General features: G+C 39.8%; 1 protein-coding gene, 1 long non-coding RNA gene and 1 pseudogene across 3 annotated transcripts in view; 2 read left to right on the plus strand and 1 right to left on the minus strand.

Moving 5' to 3' along the window:
* KCNB2 (potassium voltage-gated channel subfamily B member 2) overlaps positions 1-18,099 on the plus strand; it is a 251,054-nt gene that overhangs the window by 1,586 nt on the left and 231,369 nt on the right. The window contains exon 2 of the mRNA XM_079983074.1: positions 3,051-3,142. The gene's annotated coding sequence lies outside the window, so the exon portion shown is untranslated. The remainder of the gene's footprint in view (positions 1-3,050; positions 3,143-18,099) is intronic.
* LOC307219435 lies at positions 6,938-10,807 on the minus strand. The gene is made up of 3 exons (XR_013840413.1): positions 9,994-10,807; positions 7,969-8,098; positions 6,938-7,036 (listed from the first exon to the last, which is right to left on the minus strand). It is a non-coding gene; the product is annotated as an uncharacterized lncRNA (long non-coding RNA).
* On the plus strand, positions 10,846-11,977 carry LOC307220196 (glyoxalase domain-containing protein 4 pseudogene; annotated as a pseudogene). Its single transcript has one exon. The product of its transcript is annotated as a glyoxalase domain-containing protein 4 pseudogene (transcript).

Here is an 18,099-nt window from a genome sequence, read left to right on the forward strand (position 1 = left end):
GCTAAAGAGGAACCATTTCTTCTCTGCTCCCAATCAAAAACGCATGTACACCACACAAACATTTTTTAAACCCAAACTTCTCCTACAACTGTGTTTTGACCTTTAAAGGTTATGCAAGACTTTGCTGCTGCTTCAATCTTCTCCCCATGTAAAGGTGACTACATATACAGTATAAATTTGCAGAGTGTATACCCAGCCAGTAGTCAGTGGTAACAGCTCTGACCAACTCTGCCTCACTGAGTAATGATGTGCTAACTGCACCGAGGAAGGCATAAGGAATGTCCATGGTTTTGATTACAGGGGGCTAAAGCTATCCAGTCCCTGTCCCAGTTTGTGGAAGTTTCACAGACATAATCTTATAAGTAATGTTCAAGTTACATGTTAAGCAGAGCTCTCTGATCCTTCTGGCATTTTTCGGCCTGGGGAAAGCAGGGAAAGGTTATTTTTGGGTTAAAATCACCCTCTATAAGGTGCCTTTTTACCCACAAGAGGAGAGGAGATGGAGACCTCCATGGGTGAAAAAGAAGCTGAAAAGGGGGCTAGAGAGGAAGGGGTTAAGCCGTCTTCATGCACTCTTCCATGCAGCCCTGAGGTATTTGGCTTCCAAAATAAAAAACACAGAAGAAAAATTACTGAACTCTGTACAGCCCCTGAGACCTTCTGCATGCAAAGCATGTGCTCTACCACCAAGCAGCGGTCTGTTCCCAGGTGACCTGAGATGCCCTGAGAAAAGGAGACATTTGTATATGTCTTCCTTTAAATAGGCATGTATTTCTACATTACTCAGCTGGAATGTGGTACAAAGACACTCTTCTTACTAGAAAGTTCTAAAAATATATTTTTACATCATTAACTCCACAGTTCGGCCCATGAAATTTATCACCTACCAGAAAAGAACATCCTAAGACAGAACAAACAAAATTAAATATGGGACAACTACATGAAACTGTGGTGGGAGGTAATCTGGGTCTATGAGGTTTGGTGTCATCACTATGCTGCCAACACTCAGCTCTATTTTACTAGTAGCATAATATATGCCTCCATATATGGAGGCAGTGAGAGATTTTACTTTCTTGGGCTCCATGATCACTGCAGATGGTGACAGCAGCCACGAAATTAAAAGACGCCTGCTTCTTGGGAGAAGTGCAATGACAGGCCTAGACAGCATCTTGAGAAGTAGAGACATAACCTTGCCAACAAAGGTCCGTATAGTTAAAGCTATGGTTTTCCCAGTAGTGATGTATGGAAGTGAGAGCTGGACCATAAAGAAGGCTGATCGCCGAAGAATTGATGCTTTTGAATTATGGTGCTGGAGGAGACTCTTGAGAGTCCCATGGACTGCAAGAAGATCAAACCTCTCCATTCTGAAGGAAATCAGCCCTGAGTGCTCACTGGAAGGACAGATTGTGAAGCTGAGGCTACAATACTTTGGCCACCTCATGAGAAGAGAAGACTCCCTGGAGAAGACCCTGATGTTGGGAAAGATGGAGGGCACAAGGAGAAGGGGGCGACAGAGGATGAGATGGTTGGATAGTGTCTTCGAGGTTACCAGCATGAGTCTGACCAAGCTGCGGGGGGCAGTGGAGGACAGGAGTGCCTGGCGTTCTCTGGTCCATGGGGTCACGAAGAGTCGGACACGACTAAACGACTAAACAACAACAAAAAATATATGCCAGCATGTTTCCCAATATATTGATGTGCACCACCCCAGTATCCGAGCGGTGTGAGATTCCAGGGGTCCAGGTGGTTACCCAAGGTTTGGAAATGAGGCACAGTGGAGACTCTGGTGTCTTTATGATATATGGTTTATTTACACATATATACAACCTGAGCCTGTGGTGGAGGGACTCACAGCGCTACCCTCCAAGGAGTTCTTGCTTTCCCATGGCCTCAGTCTTAGATGTCAGCAGAAATTAGCCATGGCACTCTCTGTCACTCTGTTCCAGCTTGCTGCATTTCATAGACCGCCACCTTTTCCTCCCAAGCTCACATCCTAGCCAGCCGCAATCCTAAAAGAAACTACTTTTTTTTCAGACTCTGGCCTTTGGCCTGCGAAATAACTCACAGCTGGAGAGCTGTCTGCCACAGAGCCCCAGCTTTCTTAATGTTACAATAATGGTTCATCACCTTGCCATTGTTAATAACTCATACTTAGCGGCCATCATCAGGCTGGCCTGGCTACTCTGGCCATTAAATTCCTGCTGGATTCAGGGAGCTTGAACCTAACACCTATTAGGAACTAGGGGAATCTGGCACCTCCAACTCACAATGATGTCTTGAAAGATTTCCAGTGCTCAAAACTAAGCTCCATTGAGTTCAAAGTAGCTTGCTTCCAGAAGTCTTTAGGATTGCAGCCTCAGTGAGATGTTATAAGATTTATAATTTAAACAGATTTTTATGTTTATTGTTACCTATCCTATCCCAAGGCTTTAAATTAGATCGGACAATTAAAAATAATCATGTACATTCTACAAACAAATTTGTTTTGCATTGAGCAGACTGTATGCTGTTGAAATAACTGCACAGGACTACTACTGTCACAGATCTTAGTTTCAACCTTTTATGCATTGCTAATATTTTAGTTCAACTGATCTAACGAGAAGCCAAGTTCCCCAAAGAATAAACAATACAGCAGGATTTTATGGTATTGGTTCATTCTTTGAGGCTGATTGCATTTTCATCTTTTTAAAGCAGTGTGAGTTTGGAAGCATAAAATAATATTAAGGGAAAATTCTGAGAATGTGGGGGAAAAGATAGTGAAGAATTAGTTCCTAAGGGGAATGAAATAGAATTGTAATACTACTGACCATAGTTTCCTGTTTCTCCATAATGATTCACATAAGTAACCAATTCAAATAAGCAGGCAAAAAGTAGGCAGTATTGTTTTCCCCAGAGTGGACTGAAAACACTTTTATACACATTCTTGCCAATATGAGCTTGCTAATGGTAAAACAATGGACCCATTAAGATATGCAATATTCACTAAAGGTAACCACAGAGCAAACCTTCAATGAAAATATGATTGTTTAATAAATGAACTGTATTCACAGTAAGAACACAATCCTGCCAAACATAAGAAGCTGACAGATCCTATGCATGTCGACTTAGAAGTAAGCTTCACTGAGTTCCCTGGGACACCTTGGTGAGTAAAAGGATGCAGCTATAATCAAGATATGCTTACTTAGGCTAAAGCAATGGCAGATAGACAATTAATTTCAGAATCTATTACGTAATGGGAATAATAAGTGTGGAAGTTTGCATACAGTAATGCTTAGATACTTCAATGTTGCCATTTATTTTTACTGTATTCTGTGACAAAATAGATTTTCACACAAAGGTCCTCTTTCTGCCTGAGGAGGGGATGATGGGCAGAGCTAATATTGCACTTGCAGCCCATCATGTCAGCTGGCCTCTCTGCTTCCAGCCAATCAGGAGAAAACTGAGCGGGAGGGACAGAGGGGCACCAAGGTGAATGTGGTCCACCTGAAAGATTGCAAGGCGTGCCTACTCCCAAGGATACTGCCAGTTCCTTCCCAACCCTATGCACCTCTTTTTGCTGTAGCTTGTAACATACATTGAAGTAATCTCAGGACTGCTGTGAACCCAGTGTTAGCTGCTGGTTGATAGGGCTAGGAAGGAAATTTACATACGGCTGGAACTAGCAGAGTCAGTTTCAAAATCCTATGATATCTTTATTGTTGATTCCCTGGGAGGGATGGTTTATTGTTACTGTTTACCACAGCTTTGTTGCATCACAATTATCAAAGGGCACTAAGGCGTTCAGCAGGATTAATAAATGCAAGGTTGCTTGGGATAGGACGTTGGAGCACAGGTGTATGATATCCCATTGCAGGGGTGATGGCAGTGTGCCCTAGATTCTCTCTGTGTGAAAGCCACTCAAATGGCATTAAAGCCATTGATGGCCATCACTGATACCCCATGACCCAATTCAACTCCACAGCCTGGGCTGAGTTAAGCAATGTAGCAATGTCAAGCATAGAACCTCAGCCTTATGCCATGCTACTTGCCTTTGTGAAGCTGCATCCAATGATGTGGCTAGTATACTTCCAGCTTGGGTGTCCAGTATGTCTGCTCACTCACAACACCCACTGTGCTCTATGAGGGATGATAATTTTCTGAAGGAGATTCCTCAAAGGCATTAAGCCTCCCTCCCTCCTCCTTATATTCTATTGGACAAATTGGGATTCTTCTCCAGAAATATGATAGAACATTCTCACACAGTCACCTTTCCCCACAGTCAGTTTTTGCATTGTCTTGGTCTAGGTATAGGGCATTTCTTAGTAGTTCAGCAGATTAAAATGCACCTTAAAAAAACCAACTGGTTTAATAAGATAGTAATATTTTAATCTCCTCTATGTAACCTAAGAACTTTATAAGTAGAAAATACTACTTTTCCTTCAGTCTGGCCAATGCTAAAATGAAGTCACTCACTGTATTAACAGAAAACTGTAATACAAAAATAGCAACCTAAATTAGAATATAAATGTTGCAGAATATTCTTACTTTAGTTTGAGAAGGTAGATTAGCATTACTTTCACAATTTAAACTCCTTAATTGGTTTAAACTTAATATTAACTGAACTCCAATACTGCATTAACAAGCAATATAGTTCCTAACCCCAAAGGATTACAGTCTCTATAACATGACCAGAAGAATGGGAATAGAAAGTGTTAAAAGTTTGGTCAGAGATGGGATGAAGGGGTGGAGAGGGATATGATGGGAAAAACAAATGTATAGAAGAAAGTTACGGTAATAACCAAAGAGCGCTGAGTGAATTGGTGATCCAAAAGTCACTTTGCAAAATAAAGGTGTATTTACAGAGTGTATTTACAAAGGTGTATTTACAGAGGTGTAAATGAAAAAGGGGGTTGGCTTAATATGTAGAGGTAGCAAGGCCTTTCCTTGGCATGAACAGCATCATGGAACAAGGCACAAAGAGCAGAATGCAAGAAGTGAATGAAGTGGCCTGATATTATGGGCACACGTGGAGTGATAACAAAAAGGGAGATGATAGACAATGAGGACAGAGACACAAGCAACAGCAAAATTGTAGCAAAGAGATCTGAATTCATTTAAATATTTTCAGAGCTCGATGATGTGATCATAATGGGATGTAGACTGTGTCTTCTAAAGAAAAGAATAGCATCAAATGCTAAGAGATTTCTTCATTTGTTGATGTTGAAGAAACATATTTTTAAAAATACAAAATACAATGCATGATCATCTTATTGGATTAGCAAAAGCAATATTTTCGTTACCTTTCAAAGAAGTTTTCAAGGGTAGAGGTTTCAGTTCTGCACAAATAACTCCCAAGACACAGCTATCTGACTCTTCATCTGCTGTTTCTTACGTATAATTCAGTAGGGGAGTGCTGCTCGAAGCTGTGTTATGCTTGATGTTGATGCGAAAGTTATTTATGTAAGAGATGTCTGGCCAATGAACAATGTGGGAGGAGCGTTCGTTTTCAGAATGTCCTCCAGGACCTTATTTTGTTTCAATATTCCATTTTCAAGACTGGCAGCGTTATATCAAGAGAGTTTCTAATGCTTCAACTTGGTTAGGTGGTCACAGGAGGGCATGTGTTGACCTTCTCAGTGAACTAATTGCTTTTAATGGATAGTCTAAACAGCAGTGTACAGGAATACAGTCTGCATAGTTAGAATCACTGTCCTGATAAGTGAATTTTTAAAACTCATGAAAGGAATGTGATCAGTATCTAATGCATTATGGCATAGTGGAAAGGTTGCGCATGCTTCCCCCCCCCCAAAGGAAATTGTCCCTGTTTGCTTTGCTTTGCATTGAAATTGGGGGGGGGGAGAATGTTTTCTTCATTAAGTTCATTCTCTAATGCACTTTAAGTTTATATCCAGCAAAAGTATCAGTGTGTGTGTCCTTTCAGCATTTTGTTGACATGTTGGCTTTATGAGAACATTTTGCGTGACAGAAAATGTCTTTAAAGAACAGCTGTTGTGGCTACTTGATTAGTCACTTCCCAAACTACACAACTGACTGTTTCTTACTTGGTAAATGATTCCTCGGATTCTTTAAAGAATCACCTATGTGGTTTGAAGAAACTAAAATACTTTCTTTATATATGTTTACAAACAGATTCAAAACACAAATGGGAAATCTGGAGTAGTTTTAAAAATCAGTTGATTTTGCCCCTCTTATTCTATTCCCCCCCCAAAAAAAAATACAGCAGATTTCCCATTTGTGTTTTAAGTTTCTTTGTGAATATATACAAAGTATTTTAGTATCTTTAAACCCCGCCTGTGATAACTTTGCCTTTGGCAAAATCTTTATTTATGCAATAATACTTACACACAGTGCTTTTCTTCTAGACAAAAAGGTGCTGGCACTCACCATGAAGTTGTTATATTAAGTGCCACATTTTTAACCAGTGCTTTACTTCTAGAAAAAAAGGTGATGGTATGCATACCCTTGAGTACCCCTATGGGGGGGGGGAAGTGCTGCTTACATAGAAGACGTTCTCATTGTTTGTGGCCAAAGTTGGTCTGGTAAATATGGATAATCTGAAATTCCTGCCTAAAATATTATTATAACTGTCTTGATTATTCTTGATTATTGCTTTGGCATATTCTGATTAACCTTGATATGAGACAAAGGCTTAATGGAAGGTCTAGCTGACTAGCTTATCACTGTGTGCTTCTTACAGATAAGTTCTCATAACCCAGTAGTTAAGTAAGCCTTCAAGTTGCTTGTGTTAAGTAGAATGTGTGAGATTAAAGAATGTACATCTGTATTTTGTGTGGGTCCCTAGCAAGTATTATATGGATATAAAATATTCTATCAAATTACTTGCAAGTTCTTTATGAAAACTTAGTTTATTTTATAAAATTATTTATTTATTTATTTATTTATTTATTTATTTATTTATTTATACAATAGTGCTAAATGTAACATGCAAGAACACATTTCAGAAGTTTTCTAAATGTTCTTAAGGAGCTAGTATTTCTTTAAAAAGTCTTTCCCAAATGATCTCTCTGAGCTTCTCCTAAAGGAGAAAAGAAGAAACCAAATATATGTAAGGGTAGTATCAGAAGCCTTCTGGATTTTTCTTTGAACTGGATCTAATATTTATACTCATATAGGTAAGCAATAATCCCTAATTTTTTTAAGATGTAAATCTTAATATAAGAATGATGTGTTAGGCAAAATCGTCAAAAAGTGTCAGCAGCTGCAGTGACCTGGCTAAAACTAATAGAGGGTGGCTTAGATGCTGTTACTTTTTTATAATATAAGACTTGTTAGTCTCTTACTATCCAAAGGTCTCCAAACAATTTACATTTAAAAACATAAATATAAATACATTGTACCATAACCTCCTCCCCCCCGAAACCCCTACAGAACTTTAAACAGAATGCACAGAAAGGACAGGAAAAAAGAAAGAATTTATATATCAATCAACACAGCTCACATACTAAACTATTTGCTATTAAGAGACAAGCAAAATTGTCCATGATGTATCAAGACAAAATTGGAAAATGCTATTGCAAATATATAAAGCAACATAAAGAAGTGACATATGTTTTTAGAGCCTTCATACCAAGTGTCAATATAGACAGATAGAAATCATTGACTTTTTAATATAGCTGTAAAAAGTTCAACACATTTGTTTTTGGAAAGTCAGTGTTGTTGTAGAAACTGACCACAAGTGCCCAGTATCTGTTACCGATAAAGAATTAGCAGGCACCTTTTCTGGGATCCAGAGACTCTTTCCCAATTTTAGCTGTATGACTTACCGGTAACTATTGACTTCTATCCAGAAAAAAAAAATCTAGTTATAGAGGATCAGTTATTCAGAGCATATGACAGAAAAGATGAAAAACAATAAAGAAAATATGTCCATTTTCAGGGATGGCTGTATGTAATTCAGAGGTATCAGAGGTCCCAGCACAGGCTGAGCAGGTCACTATTTGTGCATACCTGCTCCATATTTTCATTTAAGGCAGAATGGTCTGTAATCGAAGAGGTATTGTTCAGAAGCCATAGGTGGAGAGTGCCCAAGGATTGCAAAAGGAAATGCTTCAGAGAAAACATGAGGGGTATCTGGGCACTGAAAAATACAAAACAGAAACCAGAGAGATATGACACTGTACGTATATGAATCTGCATATGTAGTTGTTGTTTTTACCTGCCTTTGTAGTGAATTGGAGCGAGTTGATAAATGCAATAGATACTAAAAATGTTGGACTAGGCAACAAAAGAGCCTTTTTAGAGATTTTATGTAAATATTAACGCTGTTCAGTTTGTTCTTTGTATTCTAGTTGTCTCAATCTCTACATTAGCTGATATTGTAGCTTATTGCACTGACTGAGCTACAAATGCTTAGCACTTCTTTCTTGTCACCTTTCTAAAAATAGGATAATCAAGCATGATCATTTCATATGAATATTGGATATTCTGCATGGCAATATGTGTCTCCTGTCTTCAGCACACACAAAAATATATGTGTTCTTTATCATTAGCAGCTGCAATGTGGGTGTGGCTATATCTTAAAGAGTTCTATCCTATCTTCCATTGTTGCCAGTTCCAGGTCAGGTTAGAAACATAAAATATAATTGCTTCTGAGTTTGTGGGTGCCAGACTTCTAATCCTTGGATCTAGCAACTGTTGGAATTTAATCAAGGCTTGGTGTGTTAAACTGGGTGCCAGACCTCTCAAATCATTGGATCCAGCAAGTGTTAAGGGGCAAAGGTAGGTGCATAACTCAGAATAACTGACAATGGTTGTACACCAAAAGAAATAAATGCTTTCATTTGTGGACTAATTTCTTCATTTGATATAGTGTAGAGTTCACATTATTGTCCAAGAACAATCCTTTTAAGTAAAATGGGCACTCAGAACTTGTGTTTTAAAATCAGATGCACCTCATGTATCACACAGGTTAGAAAAGCTCTCTTTCATTTAAAACTGAGGCTCGCAGTTGCATAGCTACAAAATGAATGTAATAAATATTCTAGCAGCACAGTTTGCCTTGGAATGGGCAGAGTAGTGTCTGCATTTCCATTATAAATCCATTATAAAGGGAGCAATTTTTCATACTGAAATCTGTCCATAAATATAGCTGTGACTTCAATCGAGTACGTACCTGATACAAAATTCAAACGTTTGCTTGATGGAACTTGAAGACAAAGAACTATTTAGACAGATGCAACATTACTTCAACTTATTAAGCCATAGAATTAGAGTGATTGCTGTTTAATGTTTTTGTAATATTTGAATTTTATTTTTATTATATATATATATATATATAATTTTTATTTATTTTCCATTTAATAATATACATTCACACCATTATTATTCACTTTACCTCCCTGCCTCTTTAGAGCCTCTCGACTTCCAGTTGTAATATTTGAATTTTTAGCAAGTTAATAGGACTTCCACTGTTCCTTTTTCTCTGCGTTCACAGGAAGTTGGGTTCATACATAACATTAAGCCACACTATGGCTTGGAGTGAATGAGCACACATGCTGGTGCTTAGTGAGAAATTTGTGACTGCCTCTCTCCTCTCCCTCCTTTGCAATTGCCAGGTGCTAAGCCATTGTTTGGCTTAGTGCTATGCCCAAACAAACTATGGGCTGCAACCAAGGTTTGTTCTTGACTTAATGTTCATGGTTTAATCAGAAGACACAAAGTATAAAATATACATATGAAGATATAACCAGCCAAACTATAAGGAGAATTCTGGGACCCAGGGAGAAAAATGGGCACATGGAGTGAGGTTACAGTTGATGATATAAAGAAAGCAGGCAAAACAGTAGAAAGGATCTAACTTTGTATGGCTTCGGATTTATTATATATTTATACCCTGCCTTTGTTCCTGACAGGACTCAGGGCGGCTTATGGATAAAAACAAGAACCACTAAAAATATAGAAAAATCCATCATTAAAATACAAAATGGAATTAAAGCTATGTATCACATCTGTTTAAAACATACCAATAATTACAATAAGGCACTAGCCCTTTAATTAAAAGCAGTCAGTTCATAGAAGCCTGTTGGAACAAGGTCTTCACTTGCTGATAGGACAGCAAGGAGGGACCCAATTAACTTCTCTCCTGTGTCCCCACCAAGTGTGCCTGTGAGGATGGTGGGACCAGTGCTTTTTTTCCTAGAAAAAAATATGCTGGAACCGAGTTCCGGTGAGTTCCGACTGAAAAAAAGCACTGGGTGGGACCAAGAGAAGGACCATCCTTGAAGATCCCAAAGCATGGGCAGGTTTGTATGAGGGAATTCGGTCTTTCAGATAGCTAGGACCTAAGCTCATCATCATGAAGCTGTGTTGAATGAGGCCATTTAGCTCAGTTCCTAAATGAGAAACTAAATACAGAAAATTGAATATACACTATTATCTGTTGCTGTTAAAATGCTAACCATAAGCTCCATCAGATTTTCTATTTCTAGTGACTGGAAGCAGTTACATCTCTCAGGTGTAATTTTATTGCATTGTTCATAAAAACACTATTAAGTAACACCCAATCAACCTTATGCATAGCAATTATACAGAAGATTCCCTTGGTAGTTAGTGGGATTGCTGTGATGCTCAGTATGCTCAACAGTTTTTGTTAAAATCAGTTTGCTATCTTAACTGCCACAGTATGGCATTCATTGGAGAAGTAGGATATACATATGTGAAACGTATACAAACAGGAGGAGGTGTGGTAGTTGGTGGATATTAAAATGAGGGCAGGAGGGTCAGGAGTCTTGGGTAGGAGATAAAGAGGATAGGAGAAGAGGTGCCTCTTCTACAGTGCATTTTGCATGCTTCCGTTTAGCTCAACACAGCTTACAGAGGGAATCAGGCGACCGCGCTTGCTCGTGAATCACTTCTGTGTGGGCGGCTTTGCGCGTGAGGTGGAGTTTGGGAAGAAACACAAGACCCTGAATATGAAGGCTCGGCGGGCGTTGCAATTCGTGTTTAAAGTGGGCGACCGAGCCGAGACCGCGCGCTTCTACCGGGATGCACTGGGCATGCACGTTCTAAGGCATGAAGAATTTGAAGAAGGCTGCAAGGCCACTTGTAACGGCCCCTATGACGGCAAGTGGAGTAAAACGATGGTGGGCTACGGTCCAGAAGACAATCACTTCGTCGCGGAGCTAACCTACAATTACGGAATCGGAGATTACTGCCTCGGCAACGATTTCCTGGGGATGACTATTGTGTCCAGCCAGGCTGTGAGCAATGCCAAAAAGCTGCAGTGGCCGCTCAAAGAGATCTCAGCAGATGTCTATGAAACAGAAGCCCCAGGAGGCTACAAGTTCTGCCTGGAAGACAAAACGTCATCAAAGGAAGATCCTGTGCTGAAGGTTACTTTAGCTGTGTCCAGCCTGCAGAAATCTGTGGACTACTAGTCCAAGTTCCTGGGCATGAAGCTGTACGAGAAGGACGAAGACAAGCAGAAGGCTCTGCTCGGCTATGGAGATAACCAGTGTAAGCTGGAGTTGCAGGGCATCGGTCAAGTCGTGGACCATGGGGCAGCCTTTGGGAGGATTGCCTTCTCCTGCCCCAAGGAAGAGTTGCCCGGCATTGAAGCCTTGATGAAGAAGGAAAGCCAGAAGATCTTGACCCCCCTCGTGAGCCTGGACACACCTGGGAAAGCGACGGTTCAAGTGGTCATCCTGGCAGATCCCGACGGCCACGAAATCTGCTTCGTCGGGGACGAGGCTTTCAGAGAGCTTTCCAAGGTGGACCCAAATGGCGGGCAACTCTTAGACGAGGTGATGGCGGCCGACAAGAGCCACGAATGGTTTGCCAAACGTAACACCCCAAAGCCTTCCGCTTAGCCCGGGTGGGGAATCGTCTGGTTGGCAGTGTCTTTTGTGGGGACCTGGGAAAGGAGGCCGTCGGCCATACTTTCTGCGCACGTGGATGAGTACTGCTGCTATCGCTTGGAACTCCTTCTCTTTTAATTAAATTAATTGCGGTTTCCTTCCTTCCTCTCTTAAATCTGTTCCTTTCTTGTGTGAGCATGGAGCAGGAGGAGGCCTCTTGGCTGCGACGGATGCAGCCTGCAAAGGTGTGATGATTCGCCAAAGCAAGATGCCGCTGCATGTCATTGTCCTGTCCAGTGTTTCCAATGCACACACCCCTTTGAGAACTTTTCTGTCCGACTCAGCCAGCAAAATATAAATAAATATAAATATTCTATCAAAAAAAAAAAAAAAAACCACAGCTTACAGAGTTTCAGGAAAATGCCTGAAGGCAAAAGGCTGGGGCCTTCTGAGGCAGTGGATAGGGACCCACTACCACAGCTGGCCCTGGACCTGTAGGCCCCCATTAACTTTTTTGTGGCTCAGCACAGACTCAAGACTGTCATCGTAATTCCCCCACAATGCAGTGCTGTTGCATAATTCACGGGCACTGCATTGTGGATAAATCAAAGTAAGTGAGATTGCACTGGCATGGGCCCAGCATGGCCGTCAGCACTGATACTGCATTCTGGTGAAATTCAAATGGTGGCCATGCCAGTGAGACCAGCCATGTGAGCACCCATTCACCACTGGACCATCTCCACCAGCTATACCCTTAAAGTGAGGGACCAGCTACAGTTGAGGGATCCACTCCTGAAACCTGATGCCAGCCCTGTATATTTTGGAAATCGTAGGCCAGGAGTCACCAACCATTTTTGACCAGTGACCATGATTGGAATTTTGAGGAAGTGCTGTGGGTGCTAGTCACAAAACGCTGCTGTGGCATTAGGAAGAACTTCCTGACAGTAAGAGCGGTTCGACAGTGGAATTTGCTGCCAAGGAGTGTGGTGGAGTCTCCTCCTTTGGAGGTCTTTAAGCAGAGGCTTGACAACCATATGTCGGGAGTGCTCTGATGGTGTTTCCTGCTTGGCAGGGGGTTGGACTCGATGGCCCTTGTGGTCTCTTCCAACTCTATGATTCTATGATTCTATAACACAAAATGGTTGCTACATCTAAACAAATAAGACTACCACAAAATGGTGTGGGCCATCAATGCAAAAAAGGCATCTACAGCAGCCATTTTCATGTTCTCTCACAGAGAGAAGCTCTTTGCAGCAATCCTGTTCAGAATAGAAGGAAGGCTGGGTTTCCAAGTGTAAAAGGGACGTGCTCAGTGTAGAAGAGGCTAAGCCAGTGCAAACAGGAACTCAGCAGGAAGAAGAAATAAGTCTCCCATGCATTGAGGAATTTTAAGAAGATTTATACTGAGGCTCCACATGAAGTACTGGTAGCTGCAGACATTATGCTGGTGATACTACTGCATGCCATTTAAGCACAAGGATCAATATTGTCTTATTTGTTATTCTGGGATAGGTCAGTCAGTAGAGCATGAGATACTTATTCTCAGCATTGTGGGCTCAAGCCCCACATTGGGGAAAAAGATTCCTGCATTGCAGAGGGTTGGGCCTAGATGACGCTAGTGGTCCCTTCCAACTCTAAATTTCTATGATTCCTCTTCAGGGAAATAGCAAAAGAAAAGAAAGAAAATTGTAAGTTACTCCAACTGAGGTCCTGGTCTGGAAGTGAACCGACAGATACTGTGAGCATGTTAAATATTCTTCATATGGGCTGTGAAAGTCTCACACAGCTGGCTGAATTTGTATGTAAAATAATTTAATAAAATGGCTCTTACTAAGTTTTTTCTAGATAACAAAGCACTGTTTAAAAAAAAAAATCCATAAACACAGTTTCTGAGACTTAGTTGTTCATTTTGTCTTTGTGGTGCATGGAATGCATACACAATTCATGATAAGACATATTTATTACCATTTTATATTCCTAAGTAGAAAGTAAGTGTGTTGTGCTCCCAGCAAAACAGAACTATATTTCTTAGTTTGAGGAGGCTAGCTTCCCATTATGAAAAAGAACCATGCCCCATATTGGATTCTGTTTGCCTTTGGATGTTGGAGTTAGCACTCAGATGTGTACTTAACTGACAGATCTTGGCTGATTCCTATTCTGTGTACACATTACCTCTTGTATATAATGTTTTAAAAATCTCAGTTTAATTTACATGAAGATGAACATGTTTATACAAGCACCAGGTGTGGTGTACTAATGGACTGTGGTAAAGTGTAGGGGGAAATGCACTAAGTGTAATAGCATAGTTCATCTCGTTTGCAGAAATGGATAAGATGCTTATTTTAGGCATCTGTGTTAAAAGCATTAGCTGGGTGAGAGAAGAAAACCTAGGAAATGGAAACATTTTGAAAGGCTGCTTTCACATTTCCAGTGTCTGGCTTTTCAACTGGATCTTAAAATGTTGGCTGGGGGTGAAATCGACAGATTTGCCCATCCCTATTGAGGTCACTGCCTCTCCTTTCTCTCTTCATTTTATGGTAAAAAATTAATTTCTTAACAAGGAGTTGGCATGACTGCGCTTTTCACTGTAGACACCCACAGGCATACCTAGGGGCTCATGAAACCTCCCCCACCAGGTGCACAGGTCCAGGAGCACAAAAATTACCTATCAGATGATGGAATGTATGCGTGTGGCAATGCGCCGCACACTGTTGCCACAAGATCAAACACAGGAGAAGCTTCCATGGCACAAAGGCATGAGATTTTATTCATCGTTTCTCTTCACCTCGCCCTCACTCCAGATGTATTTGCGTCACATAAAATGTACTAATTTCTATTTTTTTTGGGGGGGGGTTGCCGAAACAGTTCTTTTTTTAAAAAAAAATTATTAAGTACAAATTAGAAAACATACATATTTACAATAAAAGAAAATACAAAAGAAAAAGAAAATACATATAACCAAGGAAAAAAATTAGAGAATAAAATTAGATAAAGAAATTAGAGAAATAGTTCTTTGAAAAGGGTGCAAGGGCAAAATGGAAGAGTAATGAAATCCCCTCTATACAAGATTGGATCCAAAAGCTGACAGAGTATGCTTAATTAGATGGTTTATCAGAAAAAATAAAGAATAAATCAAAACAGGAATTTGTTTCAAAATGGGAGGTTTTCAAAGAATATCTGAAAAATAAATATAGTAGTTTAAATTCTATTGCAGCATTTGAGGAACTTCAGTAATAGTTGCAAGGTAGATATAAGAAATTAGATTTATTGAGAATAAGTTTAATTATGATAAAAGTGTGTATTGGCAATAAGTAATATGAATTTGAAATATGGAATAGACGGGAGGTTGGGTCTTTAGTATTAAGACCAATAGATATTTTATTGTTTGCTAAGAAAATTATGTGTCTATGGTTATTTTTGTAATTTGTGTGTAATTTGGTATTTGTGTTTTTTTCCTGTTTTTTTCTTTTTTCTTGTTGTATAAATAAAAAACTTTATTTAATAAAAAAAGAAAAGAAAAGGGTGCAAGGGACCAAAGGATGCATCTGTAGATACCTTGTTTGTAGAATCTGCTAATTTATTTTGTTATGAAGCTAAACTTGTCTACCTCTTGATAATAGAATCTGACTTTGATAATCCTATATCATCCCCCTAATTTCTTGTGCATGGCTTTATATCAAGATGCGTATATGTGCATGCTTGTAAGTGTAAAAAAAATTCAGCAAGAGGAGAATTGCATCTGTTCTTGAAACATGTTAAGAATAGTACATGGGACATGAGGGACCTCTGATGATCCTAGAAAGTACAATATGTGGGTTTGTTGAGGTTGCATTTCTGTACTCATTTACCTGAATTCAAAACCCCATTGTACTCAAAGGGACTGATTTCTGAGTAGGCGTGTACAGGACTGCACTGCATGTGACCTTCGAACAAATTCCACATGTTTGCCAGCTGACAGAGAATGCTCATTTCTTCCGGGTAATTGGGCTGAAATGTTCTGGGAATTGGGGAAGAGTTCGTCCTCCCTCCCTCCCTTCATCATCTTCTTATTGACCTTCAATGTCCACCAAAAAACTAATGTAGGAATATATGGCTGGCAGACTATGAAAACATGGTGTGTTCTAATAAATCTTGCAGACTTTTTATTGTTATTGCAAGGCTGACTTCAAGCACTTACCTAGATCGGTAACTATCAAATCTATCTCAAGTTGTGCAGATCAAATAGCCAGAGATAAGGCAGCATTTCTGGCTTCTTGTTGTATAGCAATTTGGAAGAGAGAGGAAATCCACCAAAGTTTGAAGCAAAGTTCATGCTAATATACCACATTGTAACCCCTTGCCCTGCACTTTGCTCTTTTGGTTTGGCCATCAGGCAGCTTGCTGGGTAATGATATAGTCTGAGTTCCGCTGCTCCCTTTCCCAATAAAGACAATCATTTCCTAATGTAGTTTTCAACTGCTTTGGGAGTTGGGGGAGTCAGGGGAGCCCTTCTAATTGTGGCTGAACAATCTGAACAGTGCCATTTTCAAACTTTTTCCTCTGAGGGCAGCAGGATGGAGATCAGTTCCTTTTAGCTTTTAACATTATAGTGTTCAGATTTTAAAGCTTTTATGCCAGTGTTGAAGCCTTTGCTTCACTTTTTTGGGGAAAAAAACAAATGGGAACTGGCAGAGAATTGTGAAGTAGCAGATTTAGCAAGCAACGTTAATGAGCACTTAAAGTTTGGTTGTTACCACAAAAGACTGATAAACAATATTCACTGGGGGGGTAGAATGAAGATAGTGAATAGAGAAAAAGTAGTTTTGAAATCCTAGAATGGAGCAAGGAAGATAACTGGCCTGGGATTCTGGATGGATCAGCAAAAGGAAGTACAGGCAGCAACCATTTTATGTGCATCTGATATGTGCACCTCCTAGAGCAAAAGCCTCCTAGGAGGCTTAGTTTGGTTATAATCAAGTATACATTTCCAGAGTTAATGCTAAACATTACTTTTGTTAAATGAGCCACCAAAGCCACTACACAGCCATGAGAATTTGTGTCCCAGGCTTTTTAGACGCCTCTACTCATGTACTATGTGAAATCAAAGGGGCACATGGTTGCCAGACGAACTATATTAGCATTATTTTCATCTCTCCTACCCCACTATTTGGAGTTTGCAAGCTGCAGAGAAAGGGGTTGGATCAGAGTACCATGTGGGCAGACAGGCTGTAAAAGGGACAGAGAACATGGCATTTTGCTGTTTTGGAGTGAAGACTGCTGTGCCTATGGGAGAAGCAAGAGATTCTCTTGGAATGTGAATGCTATGAATTTCCTCCTTCTAGACTCAGGTTGTATATATGTATAAATAAACTGTATACACTAAAGACACCACAGTCTCTGCTATGCCTCATTTCCAAAGGAAACACAGACCTGGACTCCTGGAATCTCACATCGCTCTGAGATTGGGGTAGTATGTAACAGTACAATATCAGAATGAGCTGAAAACAGGGTTGTAGTCATTAGTACTGTTTAAACGACCATTTAAGTCAGAGCATTGGCCTGTAAGCAATAAAATATATTTGTTGCCATTGAATGTCATGCAAAGTTTTTGATTATTTTGAATATTTCCTATACTTCCTAAAACTGGCCAGGTTGGAATAGCAGCTTCACATACCGCTGCCTATGGGAGAAATTTGGATTCTGAGCCAAATCTAAATTGCATATTTTTATCAATTAAACATTCAAAATAATGAAGATGCTCAACTACTTTTTCTGCCTTTTGACAAATGCTCAAAGAACAACTTGTAGCAACCATTGGATGGCAGTGTTTCTGTAGTATAGTTGAGAAAGTACACTGAAATAAGTTGTGGCAAAGAACTGTCAATTATTTCTGAGATTTTGTGAGCCACAAACACTATAGCTGTGGTGTACTAGAACACATTTATTTATTTATTTATTTATTTATTTATTTATTTATTTATTTATTTATATTTTTGCCTACTCTTTCTTTTAAAAATCCCAGAGTAGGGTACTGTATCTCAGATGTAAGATATATACAATGTAAAAACTTCATCAACAAGTCACACGGATCCAGCAAGGCAGGCAAACCCATCTCCACCAATGACCAAGTTAACCTGGATAATAGAACATAGATTGTAGCAGCGTTCCAAGCACAGGTGACATATTGTGTTGAAACCCTTGTAAATTTTTTAACTGGTTTTTAACATCTTTTATTGGCCTGTTCTCTGTTAACTGGTGGTAGTTGTTCCTCTGGAATTGAAGGCTGATTTTAGCTGCTTGGCTT

Source organism: Podarcis cretensis, assembly GCF_951804945.1.
Source record: "Podarcis cretensis genome assembly, chromosome: 7".
Taxonomy (NCBI): Eukaryota; Metazoa; Chordata; class Lepidosauria; order Squamata; family Lacertidae; genus Podarcis; species Podarcis cretensis.